This window comes from Nicotiana tabacum, chromosome 15 (genome assembly GCF_000715075.1).
Source record: "Nicotiana tabacum cultivar K326 chromosome 15, ASM71507v2, whole genome shotgun sequence".
NCBI classification, from domain to species: domain Eukaryota; kingdom Viridiplantae; phylum Streptophyta; class Magnoliopsida; order Solanales; family Solanaceae; genus Nicotiana; species Nicotiana tabacum.
The window spans coordinates 131,011,929-131,031,884 of record NC_134094.1 but is presented as its reverse complement, the minus strand read 5'-3'; the positions used below and the strand labels follow the sequence as shown (position 1 = coordinate 131,031,884).

Genomic DNA, 19,956 nt, shown 5'->3' with positions numbered 1-19,956 from the left:
CAACTAGGCAGCTAGCTTCTTAATTTCATGTATAGTCCATGTATATGAGATAAATATTGGGTACGTATTTGTAAAGAATTTAAAAATGACAATTATAAATATCTTAAAAAGAAACTGTTGGATTTGGTTATTATTAAAGGCAGGTTTTGGACTCTTTTAATTTGAAACGAGGTATTTGGAGTAAAAGAACAGAATTCATTCAACAAGAAATAATAAATAAATAAAATACAACATACTCATACGAAAACACATATTTATTCGGACAAAAAATAGATAGTCACTTGTATTTTTTACCTTACAAATGACACAAAGCTTAAAACGGAGCAAGTAAAAATAAAAAGACCACAAAAAACACATTTATGAATTTGGCCGGCTATTTGTGTAAAATCATTTTTATCATATGAGATTCAAATCCTGGGATAGCATCTCATTGTAATATCATAATGATTATGCGCCGTTCGACATTGCCTACACTCTGAACCTCTGTTATTGCAATTTGCATCAGATTTGCAGAGGTTGTAACATCCTTTTTTATTAGTAAGATCTGGCACTAGAATTTGCTCAATCACCTCTTCTGCTTCTAAAGGTAGGTTTCGCATAGCCATCGCCCCAGTGTTTGAATGAACTGCACAACATGATCAACCAAATTAATATAAGTAGAAATACATAATTATACCAAGAATAAACTTAAATAGCTACCAACCAATTTGCTTAAAACTTAAAACAACCGACAGATGAATAACATAAGTATAATTCATATAATATCCATATAAATGTATATAATCAGTGTATGATTCATGTATAGCGGCAGATGCGTATCCACTGTATAAGCTATGGGTTCATATGAACACAACTTTCACTCATACCCTGTATTTTTACCCAAATAATCATTAAATATATACAAATAATAAATTTTGAACCCATTAAATTAGATGAGATGAGAGTAGAATTGAGAATCTGAATCCATAAAGTTTAAACCATGAATCCTATCAATGGAAATCTGATAACGCTTTTCTTTTTGCTCCGCGAGCCAGGAGCAAGCTAAGTAAATCTTAGCTTAAAATGAGTGAGATTCGATTATATTTCCTTGTAGTTTTTATTTTGCCATTTTTTTCCCTTCTCTATTATCCCAAAACTTCACATAATACGTATCATTACATTTTCGACTCAATTTTTTTTCAATTTATGTTATAGAAATTAGGAAAAATAAACAGTATATCTATATAAAGATCCCATTATACTATATATATAAAGTGACTAAGGGATGATGAAGTTACCCACCAGTTAGTGCCACAAGGAGAACACAAAAAAAGAAAGCTAACTTGTGAGCCATTTTAACAGAGTTTGGAGTAGCTAATTGTGAGAGTGCATTTTCTTGCTTGATTAAAGTCCAAGGATATATATAGGTTTTTAAAAATTTCTTAAATATATGAAAATATCTTTCTTAAAAACTAGTACTACTATATTATCTATTGCTAGTGTCCCATGTGCATTCTCTCTCCGGCTGCTAATATATAAAGCAGCCAAGGATGAATCACTTTTATAATAAGAATTAATAATTGTTTGGTAAACAATTATTATAGCACAATATTTTATTGATTATAAAATGCACTAGTTGCTCAAGTGAAAGACCGCCTATAATAAAGAATTAAAAGTGCTTTTGGCACTTGTGTAGAGATAGACATAAAATTCGGTATTTTTAAGGAAAAGCAAAATACTTGATGATGCTAAACTTTTAATTAATGCTACAGGATCCATTTTTATATTTGTGACCTGATGACCTTTAGCTGCTCATTTGATCATTCCTTCTAAAATATTTTAAGTGCATAATATTCGGGACGGAACTAGAATATTGGGAGCGGGTTTAGTCGAATCCAGTAGTTTTGGTTCGAACCCTGTATTTATTTTAAAAAAATTATTGAATATATATAAATTACTAATTATTTAAAACCCAAGCTTAAAACGATTAGAATCCTGAACTAATAAACTGGAAATCCTTGCTTCACATCCGATGATATCGATCTAAATGCTGAGAAGAGGTCTATATATGTTAACTAGTTTTCAAAAGATTTAACTTACACAATTTTGACAGTGGAAACAATCTTAACATGATGATGAGTTATTTTCCTTTTAGTCTGTTTCAAAATAAATGATATATTTTTAGATTTGGAAATAATTCAACTTTAAACTCTTTATTTTACCCATTTTACCCTTAATGAGAAATTTTTAGTAACCACACAAATATCATGACCCCACAATACTTTTAGCCCTTAAATTTTTAAGACTACAAATTTAAAAAATCTTTTTTTCTTAAATTTCGAATAAAATTGAAATGGAGGGAGTATATTGTAAGGACATTAGCAGTGGATAGTAAAGATTTTTAGATAGATATATTATTATATTTTTAGAACTTGAGGGTTTATATATGTCCTTTCATCAATCAAGAAAATCCACTCACACAAGTAATTAGCTCTTCTTCTCACAATCAGCTCCCACTCCAAACTCTTGTTAACATGACTAAAAAGTGCCTATCTCACAAGCTCTCTTTCTTTTTTTGTTTTCTCCTTGTGGTACTAACAGGTCAGTAACTTCATCATTTTTTAGTCCCTTTGTAAATTAGTATAAATATTTATTTGTACTGTCGACAATATATATATAACGTAAACTCTTGTTATATTGCAGTACATTCTTTTTCGTCCTCAAACACTCGAGCAATGGCTTTGCGAGACATACCTTTTGAAGTAGAGTTTATTGAAAAGGTTCTGCTACCAAATAGTCTTACATATACTCAACGTTGTTGGGACCGTTGTGAAATTAATTTTGATTGTAGAAAATTGCCAGGTTGTGGGTATTGTCGACGGCAGAGTGCTAAATCGTCGTTTAAGAGATGCTTGACTCCACGTTGACCGATTTGAATCTCATATATTATAAAAGTTTTTAATTTTATTGCATTTTTACTCTAATTACGAGCTTCTTCTCCTTCTAACCTTTGTATCACTTGTAAGATTTATAATATTAGTGACTACAGTCAAACCTCTCTATAATATATTCGTTTGTTCTGAATATTTTTGAATATTATAGTGAATGACTGTTATAAAAAATATATATTATAATAGAACATAAAGTTTGGTCTCGGAATAACTTGACTTTTATTTACCCGAAAATTGGATAACAATTGAATTTATACGTGGTTTTAGGATACGTGATCTAATTTGATACAAAATGAGAAATCAGATTTAACACGAAAGAATAAATAGAAAAAATAAATACAAACCATGCAGATTGAATAAATTAAGCCTCGTAGGATTAGCCTCCTTTCAATTTAGGAGAGATAATGCCAGAATATTATCGCTGCCAAAATAATATGAAAACATTTGTAAAAAATGAGCCAACGGTCTACGTAGTTTCTTATAAAATAATGTCTTAAAACTTCATCTCCCTCAATATATAAAGGGAACTGAGTAATTCATGAAAATATATGATAACAGACTTAAAAGAACAACATACTAGATCTCTTCAGCTTTGTTCATATTATTTTGGCTTCAATAATATTCAGTAAATATCTCTCCTAAATTCGAATTTCAATTTAGGAGAGATAATGCCAGAATATTATTACATCCAAAATAATATGAACACAACTGAAAAAAGATAGTATGTTGTTCTTTTAAGTATGTTACAATGTCCTCTATGAATGTGATGACCCAAAAGGTTATCTTTAAATTTAATAATTATTTCTGTGATCTAAGACCTCAAAAAGTATCATGCATCATTCCTCGACTTGCGTGAGATGAAACCTTTAAAGACATTTTATAATAAATTATGTAGACTGTTGGCTCCCCTTTTGACCTAATTCCGTAATTTTTACCATAATGATTGGTCAATGGCGAGAATCATGGATACTTGTCGTATGGGTGGGTGAAGCTTTTCTTTGAGGCCATTTAGAAGCGGAGTCGGTCGTGCTCTCCGATAAGCTCGAGGGAAAATCTGATGGTCTCGTTCAAACTTTGACCCTCGATGTCGAGCTCAGTTATATCGGTACATTCGATCTCCTATGTAGGTGCCGAGCCTTGACCCATTATTTCAGATGCCTCGATTGAGTATTAAGCTCGGTTCTACCCGTATACAGATAGTCCCTTCGTTTTTTGGAGAGTAAGCAATTAAAAATGATATGAACCCCCGGTCCTTACTTCCATAAATCATGACGACGGGTACATGACGTAGGTGATAAGAATAGTGGAAACGTCCCGTCAGTTCAGTCTTCGAGGCATTAAATGTATGCCAGTTGACGATCGGCTACCTCGGGAGATGAACCGCCGCTTGAGGAACCTATAAATACTCTTTAATCCGTTTGTTAGAACTTTTATGCTCAAATCCTTCTTGCATTCTAAGAACTTCATCTTGTTTCATCTTCTGGTTTTCTCAAAGTTTCCCCTTATCAACAATCTCTTTCCTTCATAAAAATGATAAAATCTTCAAAATCTGTTCCCCAAAAAGAAACACCTTCTTCTTCAAGACCTTCTAAAAATACTTCTAACGTTGTTACTGAGGAACCTCTTCTGAGATCATATATTCCTACTGGGTGCCCTACTGTAGATAACTTCAAGGTTGAGAATACGCCCATGGTACCGGGTCGACGTGAACTGGTTTCGAGGTACTTGTGTACGATTTCAAACAGCATCCTCGAGAAAGTTAAAGAGGACTGCAACTGGGTAGACAAACTCGTAGTGGTTAATACCTCCGAAGAATCAATCACCACCCACGTGGAGGGTTTCTTAAGTGTTTACACTTGCCCTTTCACGTTGGGTCCTCTGGACCGGGTTATCATAGCTTTTTGCAAAAGGTATGATGTGATGCTCGGGCAGATGCATCCTTCATTTTGGAGGATCGTTATTCTGCTTCGATTCTTTATGAGCAAGGTCGAGGGATGTCCATTCACCATCGACCATCTCATGTGCCTGTACAACCCTCGACTTTACCGAGGAGGGTTAATTAATCTCGTGGCCAGCCGTGGCATCGATCATACGATCGATATGAGGTAAATGAAAAGAGTCTTTGGGGCATGCCTTATTCAAATCTTTCTAATATAAACACATTCTTAATTTATTCCCTTTTTAGGGACTACCACTACGTTTGCTAACCAATCTAGGTATTTAACCTCTCGAATGGACCCTATTTTTAGGAGTTTAGATACCTCGTCATTGATGAAGCATGTTTGACCTTAGACTGGGGCCTCCTCTTATGCTTCACCGGATTAATTTTCGGGTCCATGCTAGTTTGTGAGTGGTTATTTCTGGTGGGATCCATGTCTTATCAAGTTGGGACCAAGCAAAACAATCTATGTTAAATATAAGAAATTGAATAATTTTTTTCCTCAGCTCGGGAAATAATCCCGTGCCCAGGTATACCTTCCGATCGGACAAATGCTCGATTAATACAACCTGCTCCAGCTCTTCGACCATTGATTTGGTTACGTCGGAGTCATCGAGGATTATAAAAGATCGGCGAACCCCATAATCATCGTCTTCGTAAGTGTTTTGCTTATCTGATCGGATCGTCACCAGAATCGGTAATTGCTATTTGGCTTTTGGATCAGTGCCAGAATTCGGCTCCTTCGGTGTTGTGGGCGTTGATATCGGTATTACTTCTTTGATGACAAACATCTCTTTAGCGGCTAGTTGTTCCCCGTATATTGTCTTGATCCCTCATGAGATTGGGAATTTTAACATTTGGTGAAAAGTTGAGGGTACCGCCCTTATGTGGTGGATCCATGGTCTTTCGAGAAGGGCATTGTACCTCATGTCCCCCTCGATTACATAAAACTTGGCCTCTCGTATGATTCGCGGCGGAGTTGACCGGTAATGTTATCTCTCCTTTGGTGGTTTCACATACCATGTTGAACCCGTTTAGGATTCGTACTGTTGGTACGATCCTGTCTTGCAGACCGAGCTGTTCTACGACCTTCGATCGAATAATGTTGGCCGGGCTACCTAGATCAATTAACACACGTTTGATTCTAGTTTTATTTACGAATACATATATTATCAGTGCATCATTGTGAGGTTGTATGATCCTTTTTGCGTCCTCGTCACTGAAGGATAAGGCTCCTTCAAGTATGTAGTCTCGAGTTCGTTTTTCCCTGGTGATGGAGATTCTGGTGCGTTTCAACACCAACCCTTGTGGGATATCGACTCCACCGATGATCATATTTATGACGTGTTGAGGTTCGGTATCTTCTTGTCCTGTCTATTTGTTAGAATCCCTGTTTCTAAAGTGGTTCTTGGCTCGGTCGCTCAAGAATTCTCGAAGGTGCCCATTGTTGAATAAACAGGCTACTTTTTCTCTCAACTGTCGACAATCTTTCATTCTATGACCGTGAGTGCCATGATATTTGCACATCTGGTTAGGGTCCCTTTGAGATGGCTCAAATTGTAGAGGTCGAGGCCATTTGGTATCACTGATGCGCCCGATAGCAGATATGATGGCGGCAGCATCGACACTAAAGTTGTACTCTGATAGCCTTGATACTTCTTTGGGTCCGATGGTCCTGTCGAAGCCATTTTTGGTCATGAGCACCCGATTGCTTCGACCTCGATCACTTCTCCTGTCGTTCCTCACGAGGTTCCGTCCTGACCCACTACTCATTCGGTCTCCATTATAGGACTGATATCGATCCCCGTTTGATCCTGCTTCACGATCGATGTCCCTCTTGGGTCTATCAAGAGTCCTGACGGGATATATAGACTACGAAGGTGCCCCGAGTTGATCATCTTTGACTCTAATTTTCGATTGATACGGATTGTGTACATCTGTCCAGGTAATGACAGGGTATTCTATCAGGCTTTGCTTTAATTGCTGCGAATCCACCGAGCTTCGAATATTGAGTCCCTGGGTGAAAGCCTGAATAGCCCAATCACCAGCAACTGGCGGCAGATCCATTCGTTCCATTTGAAAACGGGACACGAACTCTCTGAGCATCTCGTTCTCCCTCTGTTTGACTTTGAAAAGGTCCGATTTCCTGGTTTCGAACTTGATGGCACCAGATGAATAATCTGTAGGTTGCTCGAGGGAGCGAGGGCCTGGATTATGAAGATTTGTGTATACACCCTCATTTGGACATGGCGGTAGGATATAAGCCTCTGAAATTTGAAATCTTTGATGGAGCGGGTGATCCTCATGCACATCTGATGGCCTACTGCGACAAGCTAGTCGGAGTAGGAAAGAATGAAAATTTGAGGATGAAGTAATTTATTATGTGCTTTTACGAAAGAGCCTGCAAGCATAGCAAATGAGTCAATAGAATTAGGAGGTAAGTTGTGATACCATATCATGTCTCCCTTCGACAGGGTCTCCCCAAAACGTTTTAGCAAAACAGACTCGATTTCATCGCCTTCTAAGTCGTTCCCTTTGATGGCACATGTATAGGAGGTTACATGCTCGTTTGGATAGGTCGTTCCTTTGTACTTAGGTACTTCGGGCATACAAAATTTTTTGGGGATCGGTTTTGGGGCCGCGCTTGGAGGAAAAGATTTTTGCACGAACTTCTTAGAATCCAGTCTCTTCAATATCGGGGGTGCTCATGGGATTTGATCTACCCTGGAATTATAGGTTTCAGCCTTTTTACACTTGCTTCGATCTTCTTTTCCTCTGACTCTATCCGCTTTGTCAGCTCCTCGAGCATTTTTATAATTTTGGGGTTAGTCCCCGACTCTTGTTCATTCGACCTTACCACTGCCGGTTCCGTTCTGTGGGTGTCTTCTTTGGGTGGATCGGGTTCAACCCTGCTCGGTGCCTGGGTTTGGCTCTGCAACTGAGCTATCGCCACCCGTTGAGCTTGCGGCATTTGAAAGATCATGCATAGGCTAATCCCGTATTCTTCAATGTTCTGTGTGTTTCGAGCCGCAGACCGGGATCCATCACGCATGCTATTTTCAGGGTCGGTACGCAAGTTCGCGTCGATGGCCACATGTGAATTTACATCGATTGGATCTGCGGTCTGAATCCCAGCGACATCAGCGGGTGGCCCATCATTAGCGGGCGCCATGTTGTTATTCTCACCTTGATGACCAGACTCGTTGTCGATACGTAAAGGTGCCAATTGAGAGTTTGTCATTTTTTGGCATGAGATAAAAGATACTTCAAAGAGCAAGTGTAAAGTAGTGTGTGTTATGAAGATTTGTATCATATAACCACTATTATCTTTAGCTCCACGGTGGGCGCCAAACTGTTTACCCCAAAGATTGGATAACAATTGAATTTATACTTGGTTTTAAGGATACGTGATCTAATTTGATACAAAATGAAAAATCATATTTAACACGAAAGAATAAATAGAAAAAATAAATACAAACCATGCAGGTTGAATAACTTAAGCCTCGTAGGATTAGCCTCCTTTCAATTTAGGTGAGATAATGCTAGAATATTATCGCACTCAAAATAATATGAACACAGCTGAAAAAAGATAGTGTGTTATTTTTTTAAGTCTATTACAATGTCCTATGAATTACTCCATTCCTTCTATATATATGGGGAGATGAAACCTTTAAGACATTATTTTATAAGAAATTATGTCGACCGTTGACTCCCCTTTTGACCTAATTACGTGATTTTCGCCATAATGATTGGTCAATGACGAGAATCATGGATACTTGTCATTTAGAGGCCATTTAGAAGCGGGGTTGGTCGTGCCCCCGATAAGCTCGAGGGCAAATCTGATGGTCTCGTTTGAACTTCGACCCTCGATGTCGAGCTCAATTATATCGGTACCTTCGATCTCCTATGTAGGTGCTGAGCCTTAACCCATTGTTTCAGATGCCTCAATCGAGCATTAAGCTCGGTTCTACCCGTATACAGCTTTTATAGTGAAGTGCTGTATCTGCTATTTTGAATAAATATGCGATAGATATATAGTACACAAAACTCTGCATTCAAGAGTGCCCCTTAGCAGGGGCCGCTCAATAGTACCAGAGGCCTGCAACCAAACCTTAATAATAGGCCCTAAAAATATTTAGTATATATGAGCATCGTTATTTGGCAAAATAGGCAAGTATGTGGAATTAAAAAAAAAATAAGAACTTGATTTTATAAGATGGTAAAAGATAGTCTATAAAATTTGGGTGTGTAACTGATTTTTCAAATACGAGAAATAAAAAAAAAACTTGGTTTTATAAAAGGGTAAAAGATAGTCCATAAAATTTGAGTGTTGTAACTGATTTTTCAAGACAAATTTAAGGGACAACTTATCTATTTTTCCTTATATCTACCTAAAAGTGTCGCTGGAGATTTTATTCCTCCGACCAAAAATTATATTTTCCTTGACGAAACACATTATAATAGCAAAACTTAGGGACCCCTTTAATTTGAACCAAGGTTTGTACTATTTGAAGAGAAAGAACATGGTCCAACAAAAAATAAAGAGAAATTAAAAAGTAAGAAGATCATAGAAAATATTTTTTGTTATAAAATAAAGACCGTAAAGTAAAGACAAGTATAAAGATAAACTAATATATTATTCAATTTTAAACTGATGTACATAATGAACTGAAATCTCATCTATTTATAGAAACTTTGTAAACTGCTGCAATCTGGTGTGTAAGTTGCTACTGCAAGCTGCTATGTAACCTGCTACTGCAAGCTGCTATTGTACCAGATATAGATAATCTTCTACCGGAGGTAATATTTATCCATAACGGAATACCGAAAGGATAAGTTTATTGTACCAGATATAGCTAATCTTCTACCGGAAGTAATATTTATCCATAACGGAGTACCGAAATGATAAGCTTCTTCAGGAGGCTTATCTCTAATAGAGTACTAAATAGATAAACATATTTACGGCGGAGTGCTATATGAAAAGTTTCTTCAGAAAGCTTATTTACAACGGAGTGTTAAATGAACATCCATAATATAATATATTTATAACACTTTTATCATATGTGGGATTCAAATTGGTCATTTCTAGAGCCAGCTTCTGGTGTTCTTCTTATCCTTTTGCGTACACTCACTTCTACTTCTAAAGGTGTAGCTCTCGCAGAGCCATCAACTGAGTGTTTGAGGACCAAAATTATTGAACTGCGTAACATAACATGATAAATAATATTTGAAGAATTATTCTAAATATCGCTCACCAAACCGTTTAACTAAGGATATTCGGCGGACATGGGCATAGCCAAGGGATCCGAACTCAATTTGTCGGAAAATTATATTATATAAGGTCAAAATTATTTTTATTAGTAGATGTTGAATCCCGTAGGTTTCTTCATGGATTACTTCTTCCTATTTTGAATTCTCTTAACGAAAGTCCTGGATCTGCCACTGCCGGCCGCGAATGTATAATATATATGAATAGTTCATATACCGACTAGAAAAAATAAATAATAAATCTGATTAGTTATTTGTGTAAAAATGCCCTAATTAATACAAATATAACTAGACATATATACAGAATTATATTTTGCAAAGAGACTAAAGGATGATGAAGTTACTGACCAAATGCCACAATGAGAATTCCAAAAACGAAAGAGATCTAGCTTGTGAGAAAGACACTTCTTAGCTATGTTAACACATTTTGGATTATAATCTGAATGTGAAAAGAAGAGAATCGAGTAAGTGCATTTTCTTGCTTGATGAGAGGCAACATATTAAAAAGTTCACTAAATATGTACAAAAGTCAAAACTTAAAACTCATGTACTAACACTTTATATTGCTATTCTAAAATTAAGAACTCATAAGCTGTTCAATCTTTCATTTCGAAAACAAACTTTGATGTCACGGGACTTTCTCACAACTTCGGTCCTTGCATTTTTTTTCGTCTTTAGCAGTTCCATGTTAATCAGTTTCATTCTAATAGATCAGTCGAGATGGTTATCTTAGGCGCTAATTATATTTTATGTTTAAAATACCTACATTAGTGACAAACTTCCTTACTTGAATTGAAATGCTCAATTTCGATCTTCACTGGTCTTAGATGACCCTATGTTCGAGACTTATTCGAAGAGCTTTAGCACTAACGAAGGGACAGTCATAAAATACATAATTCTGGCAGATTTTCTTTAATCATAAATTTTATTTTAATGGAAGCTTTACTGTGGAGCGGAGACACCTAGGAAGATTGATTTAAAGTTATATTCCCTCTGTTTTACTTTGGTTGTAATAATTCGGATTTAATATGAAATTAAAAAAAAAACTTTTGAAATTGACTATTAAACTTTTGAAGCTTGTTATGACTTTTAATATATCATGATATTTGTATGAATATAAAAACTGTTCACTAAAATAATATGATTTTTAATTTTTTTTTCCATATATTAACAAGAAAATAATATCAAATAAAATAAAACGGAGGAAATAACCAATAAATAATGATTATCTTGGAAGGATTATAGGATAATGATATATTGGTAGTAGGGGTGTACATAGGTCGGGTTGATTCGTATTTTTCAATTACCAAACCAAACCAATTGTGTCGGGTTATTAAATCTAAAGACCAAACCAAATCAATAAAAGTCGGGTTTTTTAATCTCAGGTTTTCTCGGGTTTTTTTCAGGTTTTGTTTTCTTCATAAAGTCTTCATAGTACAAAACATAGAATTTGTGCTCCAAAAATTTCTTTGATCCTAGTAAGACATATCCATATAAGGTGTTTTTCAAGAAAATAACATAAAATATGAGATGAGTTATGGCATTGTACTAAAATATTCAACAATAAAGATAATAAAATCACATAAAATAAATATTATTAATAAGCCATAATGAAAATAAATATAATCTAAAATTACTAAGTTGCTAAAATAAGTACGAGTAACAAGTACTATTTTTACATGACTAAACACTATAAAAAAATAAGTTGTGCATTTTATCTAAATCATGGAAAAACTAAAAAAAAAAAATATCCAACACTATTGTCATTCCTGGTATAATTTAATTGAACGTCTTTTATTAGCATTGATATTGACTATAAAACTTATTGTAGCATTCAAAAAATATAAGTCCAAGTTTAAAATTATACGTTAAAAGATAAAATTATGAAAATATTTAAGAAATATTTATAAATTACATTACAATAAATATTTTTATGTATTATATATATCTAAAAATTCTATATATGTAATATCAGGTTGGTTTGGTTTCGGTTTGACTTTTTTTAGTTAAAACCAAACCAATTATGGTGGGATTTTTTCCCCCAATACCAAATCAAATCAAACCAAACCATAATCGGGTTTTTTTTCTCGATTTGATTCGAATTATCGATTTGGTGCGATTTGTCGGTTTCTTTTGTACCCCGAGCATAGTCTTATGCGCCGATGTCATAGCCACGGGTCGACACAATCAACTCATTTGCCTGGTTTGATTGCGCACTAAGTTAAGAAAAAAGAAAGAAATGTTTTTGGAATTCACAATTTTAAATATGTTATGAGATTTTATGACTATAAAAAAATATATTATCATTAAGGGATAAAATAAAAAGTTTAAAATTAAATTATTTTTAAATATAAAAATAAGTCATTTTCCCCCAAACTTACTAATTAAAAAATAATATTATATAAAATAAAAAGGAGAGAGTATTATGTTAGTATAGTAAATAATATTAAGTATTAATCGAAGCAAATGATATGGATAGTTCGTATTTACTTTTGACAAAATTACAGAGAAGTGTCTTATTGTATCTGCTCGAAAGTGACGCCAGTCATATTCTTCCATCGGATAAAATTAAATTTTCCTTGGAACCAAAGTTTGATCTATTTAATCATTCTTTTATTTTCCCGTAAAACTAGGGTTTTCTCTTTTTAATTTGATTTACTAATTTATTTTTTTTAACGGCGTACTCCATGTCTAACGGCGACAAAGTAGGACAAAAACCCTATAAATACTTTAATTATTTTAGTGTTTAAAATAAAATAAAGATTTCTTTTAAAAGGAAAAATGTTCAAAGTGCTGGCAGCACTAGTGAATTGGGCCGAAGGCCCAGTTTTATTAAAATAAATTGCTTTATTAATTTGTAGGTCTTGGCCTAAAGGTCTACTTTAAATTGGCCTTAATATTTTTGCTGGCAGATTGAAGTTGGGCTAAAGGCCCAGTTTTAAAGATTGCTTTGTCATTTTATTTGGGCTCATGGCCTAATTGAAATACAAAATAATTTTTTTAATAAATTCCAGATTATTAAAATAGTCATATGGACTTAATTTTCAGAATATAAATTCAGTATTTATATTTTTTTTTGAAACTATAATTGTTATATTTTCCCAATTACTAGAAATGTTAATTAGTCTAACATTAAACCATCTTGTTAATTTGTTTAACATGCTTGAATGTTAATTTGTTTAACATTAAATTTATATGGTTAATTAGTTCACAAAATGCTTTATGTTAATCTGTTGAGCATGAAATCTAATATTAATTAGTTTAATATTAATATTACTTGTTAATTTGTTTAACATATATAATATGTCAATTAGTTTAACATTATGTAAAATTGTATAGCATGTAATAAATGTTAATTAGTTTGACATTAATTTTATTTGCATGCTAATATAAGTTATTTGTTAACTTATCATCAACATGGCATTGTAAAATCATGATTAGATAATTATGTTATCTTAAACATGATTAAGACGCTTAGCTAGATAATTGAATAGGTTAATTTTCATAATATTTTAATTTTTGGACGATGATTGGGAACATAGTGACTTTCGACTCCATGATTAATATATGTGTTTATTAACCCAATCAATTGATGCTTAGTGTCATAATATGTATGTATGTTGAACATCGTGCCTTGCGTTATTTTTTTCGATCCTCATTTTATTTTTTATTTTGTTAAAGAATGACTACTGCTTCGAAAAATATTGTTGCTGAGCTCAACAAAGGGTTGAAACTCAATGGTGACAACTATGAAACCTGGAACTTGAAAGTCCAGTATGTGGTAGAGGAGCAAGAGGCTCTGGAGGCCATTAACAATGTCATGAATGAGCCCGAGAAAGGCAACACTGCTCAGCATAGGCGTGAGCATGAAGCCTATGACAGTTGGAAGAAAAAGAACTCCATTGCTCGCATTACGTTGTTGAGCACCTTAGATGATGACATTCTAAGGGAGTTTAAGGATCACTAAAGAGCTTTGGATCTTTGGAATGCTTTGAGGAAAAGGTTTGGTACATGTTCCACTGCAAGGCTGCGATCCTTAACGATCAAATTTGACTCATAAGAAACGCCCAGAGCATTCAATGAAAACACATCTGAGGCAAATGACAAATATGATCGGGGAGTTGAAAGATGCTTGTCATGTGTTGACTGATGAACAACAAATCCAAGCTGTCATAGGCTCTTTACCTAGTTCTTGGGATCATATGAAAATGCATTTGACCCATAATGAAAGAATCACAACTCTGGAAGATGTCCGGAGACACCTTGAGTTAGAGGAGGAATGACTTGAGGCTGCAAAGCCAATAGCTGAGTTGCACATGGCAACAACCTCCAAAACCAAGAGTGATTCAAAGAAAAGGAACTGGGGAAATAAGAGAGGGCCACCTCAAGTTCAGCCTGCTAAAAGAGCAAAGACTGAAAAAGGCAAGAACAGACGTCTCAAACGTTTCAAAGTTGCTAAAGTGAAATGCTATAATTGTGACAAGATGGGTCACTATGCTAGAGATTGCTCCGAGCCTCCTAGAAAGGTATTTCACGATGCTCGAATTAGTGAACTTTGTGTTTCTAGTTCTGTTTTTCTAACTGAATCTAATCCTTTGTGGATTGTAGACTCAGGAGCAACAGACCACATAGCCTGGGAACGCAGTGCCTTTGTTGAATTTCAGCAATTTCCACGTAGAGCAAAGTGGATATATGTGGGCAACAACAATAAAGTTGCTGTTGAAAGGATCGATACATGAAAGTTAGTCCTGTGTGGTGGTCGAGACCTAATACTACATAATGTTCTCTTTGCACTAACAATTCGCCGGAATGTTATTTCAGTTTCAGTTTTGCTTAAGCTAGGATTTGACTTGTTTTGTCATGGCAATTCTACCAAGTTGACTTTTGGTTCAACTTTATTTGGTTTTGGACATGTGACCAGAGGTTTAATTATTATGGATTTGGATTATGATTTATTTAATAATAATGCTAGTTTTTCTATTTTTATTTTTTCACATAAATATGATAGTGATGTAAACATATGGTAAGCTAAACTTGGTCATATTGGCCAACAAAGAATGCAAAGGTTAGCAAAATAAGGTTTGCTTTCCAGCATTGAACATGTGGAATTGTCCACTTATGAAAATTATCTAGCTGAAAAATCTGCAAGAAAACCTTTTGGTCAAGCGACTAGAGCTGAATATCCTTTGCAATTAGTCCATTCACACATCTGTGGGCCTATGAATGATAGGGCTAGGCATGAGGCAAGTTATTTCATCACATTTATTGATGACTTTACACGTTTCAGTTATGTCTATTTAATTTCTCACAAATCAGAAGCAATAAGTTGCTTCAAATGCTATATGAGCTTAGTGGAAAATCAATTAGACAAGAAGATAAAAGCTCTTCGAACTGATCGTGGTCGTGAATACTTATCAACCCAGTTTAATAATTTATGTGATAAAAAGGAAATAGTTCATCAGTTGACTATCCCAAATACTTCACAATAAAATGGTGTTGTGGAGAGAAGAAATAGAACGCTCCTAGAAATAGTTAGGTCAATGATAGCACAAGCTAACCTCCCAATTAGTTACTGGGATGATGCGTTGCTTACTGCCACCTTTGTACTTAACCGAGTGCCTACAAAATCAGTTACTACTACTCCATATGAGTTATGGACTGGAAGACAACCTAACCTGAGTATATTAAGACCTTGGGGTTGTGCTGCCTATACACATGATTCCTCTAAAAAATATGGCAAATTGGGCCCGAGGGGAAAGAAAAGTATCTTTATAAGATACTCTGAAACCTCAAAGGGTTATGTGTTTATAGGTCAGCAAGACAGTGGGAGTGCAACTGAGTTTGAATCATGAGATGTCACATTCTTAGAGGATGAGTTCCCTAAGAAGGGAGAGGTAGGTCAAGACCTAACCTTATTTGAGATAATGGATCAAGAAGTACAAGGATCACTTCATTAGAGTGGGAGAATTTTAGCAGATGATGAATTAGTTTCTCATCAAAGACCTCCTTAATCATTAGATGCGAATGGAAGTGATCCTTCTATATTTAGTGGAAGTGACCAAATGGATCTTGTTCCAAGTGGGAGAGAGATGGTCACAGATCTTGTTTCGAGTGGGAGCAACATTGATCCAAATGGGAACAATTATGAATCATAAATAAGACGTGGTTCTCGTAAAAAGATTCCCCCCCGACGATTTGATATTGGAGGCGGCGAACTATTTATGATGTTCCTACAAGAAGAAAACGAGCCTAAAAATGTAAAAGAGGCTCTCTCATGCCCTTCTAAGGATAAATGGACAAAAGCAATGGAAGACGAATTGGAGTCTATGAGAGTCAAACAAAGTTTGGGAACTAGTTGACCTCCCTGAAGGACCCAAAGCAATTGGGAGCAAATGGGTTCTCAAAATTAAGCTCAAGGCTGATAGCACAGTTGAGAGATATAAGACTTGACTGGTGGCGAAAGGGTATACACAACAGAAAGGAATAGACTACGAAGAGACTTTCTCGCCTGCTGTACGATTTACCTCAGTTCGCCTGGTTCTAGTTATTGTTGCAAACTTGGATCTTGAATTACATCAGATGGATGTAAAGACTGCCTTTCTCAATGGAGAACTAGATGAAGAAATCTATATGGAACAACCTGAGTGTTTCATTGAAAAGGGCCACGAACAAAAGGTTTGTAGACTTTTGAAGTTTATTTATGGCCTCAAACAATCTTCAAGAAAGTGGTATATACGCTTTCAGAATGTTCTTGTATCCAATGGTTTTACCATGATGCATGAAAAACATTGCGTTTATACTAAGAGATCAAGAAACAAGCTTGTGATTTTAACATTGTATGTAGATGACATACTTATAGCTGGAAATGATAAGGAGTTTATAACCGAGATAAAGTCATGGTTATCATCTTAATTTGAGATGAAAGATATGGGCGAGGCTGCATATATTCTTGGAGTTAAGATTTCAAGAGATTGTCCAAAGAAACTATTGTATCTCTCACAAGAGAATTACATTAGAAAAGTTCTTGAACGATTCAATATGCAAGATAGTAGCCCAGTTAAAACTCCTATCAGTAAAGGCCATACCTTGGGAAGTCAGATGTGTCCTAAGACTCCTGAAGAGACAGAAAGAATGAGCCGAGTTCCTTATAGGAGCATAATCGGAAGTCTAATGTATGCTATGGTGTGCACTAGACCTGATATCTGTCAAGCAGTTGGCTTGGTAAGTAGATATCAAACCGACTCAGGTTTAGCACATTGGCAAGCAGTAAAGAGGATCATGAGATATTTGAACGGAACTGTTGATTATGCCCTTTGTTATCAAGGCGGCAAAGATCTGCGATTAGTTGGATACAGTGATGCTAATCAAGGAGGAGATCTAGACGAGAAGAAGTCTACCTCAGGATGTGTTTTCTTACTCAGTGATGGCGCCATATCATGGAGCAGTAAGAAACAATAATGTGTATCACTATCTACGATAGAAGCCGAATACGTGGCTCTCGCATCAGCAGTACAAGAGGTTGTTTGGTTGAAAAAGTTCTTGGAGCACTTGTTGGATATCACTAAAAATACTGAACCAGTATTAGTCTACTGTGACAGTGAGGTTGCAATATCCTCCACCAAGGACCCAAAGTTTCATTGTAAAACCAAACATATATATATATCAAGTATAACTATGCGAGAGACATGGTTAGACGCAAGGTAGTGAATGTGAAGTATGTGTCTACAAAAGATATGTTAGCAGATCCATTGACCAAGCCTTTGTCTAGAGGTGCATTTGTGAGACACACTAGGTCTCAAGGCTTACGTAGACTCTGAGATACTTTATTTTGTTATTTGTTTTCTCATGTTCTCAAAACTGATGTTCTCTGATTATCAATAAAGTTGATTTACATACATACATATTTTTAATTTTGAATGTTATGCGCATTCTTTATTTTTAGTTTTTTTATTAGTATGTCGGGTAGACAAAAGGTTAGCCTTCTCACACAGGCAACCGCCTCCTTATCTTAGTGATGTGAGGAGATGAGACATGATTTTAAGCAAAATTATCATAAGGGTAATTTGAGAGCTATTCGCTTAAAATCAGAATGTCGCTTAAACAATGACATAAGGTCATTAGGGTGAAAAACATTCACCAAGTCTACTTTGTGAGCCAGATGTGAGTTAAAAATGATATTGTAGATCAAAGAACTCAAATTTAGATACTTATGGTGTCTAAATATCATCTGTACATCATTCTTTATGAGATAAAGACATACGCTTCTTGGGAAAGGGAGAAAATGCTATAGCACATGTTTCATACCATGTGTGCTAATGTCGACCAATTGGGTTAACATAAGTCCATTCTCAACTTATTATTGTATGAGACCTAGAGCCTTTATGATAGCTCAAGACTTTGTACCCTCAGAGACTCCAATCAGATACTTGAGACTTAGTGTGATATTAGCTATCTTAGTGTGTTTCCAAAAGACCATGTACATAGATTCGGTCTAGCGGAGCATATCTAGAAAAGCAGTCAAACTAATGTTAAGGGGATCGTGAGAAGAGGAAGATCATTGATGCAATCTCATTTATTTGTATTCACTGGTGCACCAATTATAACTTATGAGTTATGATTGTGAATACAAGAAATAATGATATATGAGATTTTGAGACTATATCAAATGTGATTTATATGATTTAGGGTACAACATACTTTATGATCTACTTGCAGGTTTGTGCTCGACCAGAGGCTATATACTCCTAACAGATGTATAACACTTAGCTCTCACAATATACTGGTCGCACGATCTACCTCCCTGTATGAATGATTGAGGAGATGAGTTGAGAATATGTTTCTCAGACTAGATGAGCACTCCCATTATATGTGAGTGGGAGATGTAGGAAACATTGGGTCCACCCATAAGAGGTGCTCTAAGGCCCAATAGGGTTATTAGTTAACCCTAATATTCCCTATATAAGTACACTTAGTGTGTGCACAAAAAGAAGACTCTAAGTAGTATATTTCCACGCGCTCTTTCCAAACAAGGTTTTAGACTGTAGAATTGGGGGTTGCTCCAACACACCGTGACAACCACCGCCGACCAGTAATTCCAGTCGCAGTTCAATCCGTTTTTGCTTCCGCTTTACGAAAAACAAGTAAGTTCTCGTTTTATGATTTACAAACTAATCTAATGTGTTTAGATTAACATGTTCATTCATGAATCGATTTGATCCTAAAATGATAAATAAATTAGACAAAACTATAAGATTTAGCCTTGAAGTTAGAGATCAAACGACAAAAATCGTGGCTCCGGGAGTAGAGCTTCCGGAGGCAATAATAACAATATAAATAAGCAAGAAGGTAAAATTGTATTGAGTTTTGAACAGAGTATAGTATATGTTTGTTAGAAAATTCGTGTCCCTTACAATGATTGTAGAGCTCACTATTTATAGTTGCACCTAGGGAACAAGGTCCTAGGATCAAGCCCTTATTTAATGACAATTATGAGGGCCATTAAAGAATGTGTAACGGTAGACAGTGAATGTCATATTCTCTGTAGCAAACCATATACTTAATGCTGTAGAATATTCTCCACTAAATGCTACCGGGTGACAGGCATTTATTTCGCCTTTATGAATATCATTCTCTCCGATAACAAACGAGATCGTTGCCTTCGGACCCGATTGTCTTCTGTCTTCGGCTTCACGTGTCGCTTTCTCATGCGATCATTTAATATGAACATATTTTACCCTATACAGATAGTTCCCTGCTTTTTGGTGGCATAACCTTGTGTCACCGGAAAGTTGGTAGATATACCCTTTTTGGCGAAAAATT

General features: G+C 35.4%; 2 long non-coding RNA genes across 2 annotated transcripts; one reads left to right on the top strand and one right to left on the bottom strand.

Moving 5' to 3' along the window:
• Positions 1 to 236: 236 nt before the first annotated feature.
• On the bottom strand, positions 237 to 1,421 carry LOC107776601 (uncharacterized). The gene is made up of 2 exons (XR_001646007.2): positions 1,282 to 1,421; positions 237 to 625 (listed from the first exon to the last, which is right to left on the bottom strand). It is a non-coding gene; the product is annotated as an uncharacterized LOC107776601 (long non-coding RNA).
• Positions 1,422 to 2,441: 1,020 nt separating this feature from the next.
• LOC107776605 (uncharacterized) lies at positions 2,442 to 3,046 on the top strand. Its single transcript, XR_001646009.2, has 2 exons — positions 2,442 to 2,580; positions 2,683 to 3,046. It is a non-coding gene; the product is annotated as an uncharacterized LOC107776605 (long non-coding RNA).
• The last annotated feature ends 16,910 nt before the right edge of the window (positions 3,047 to 19,956 follow it).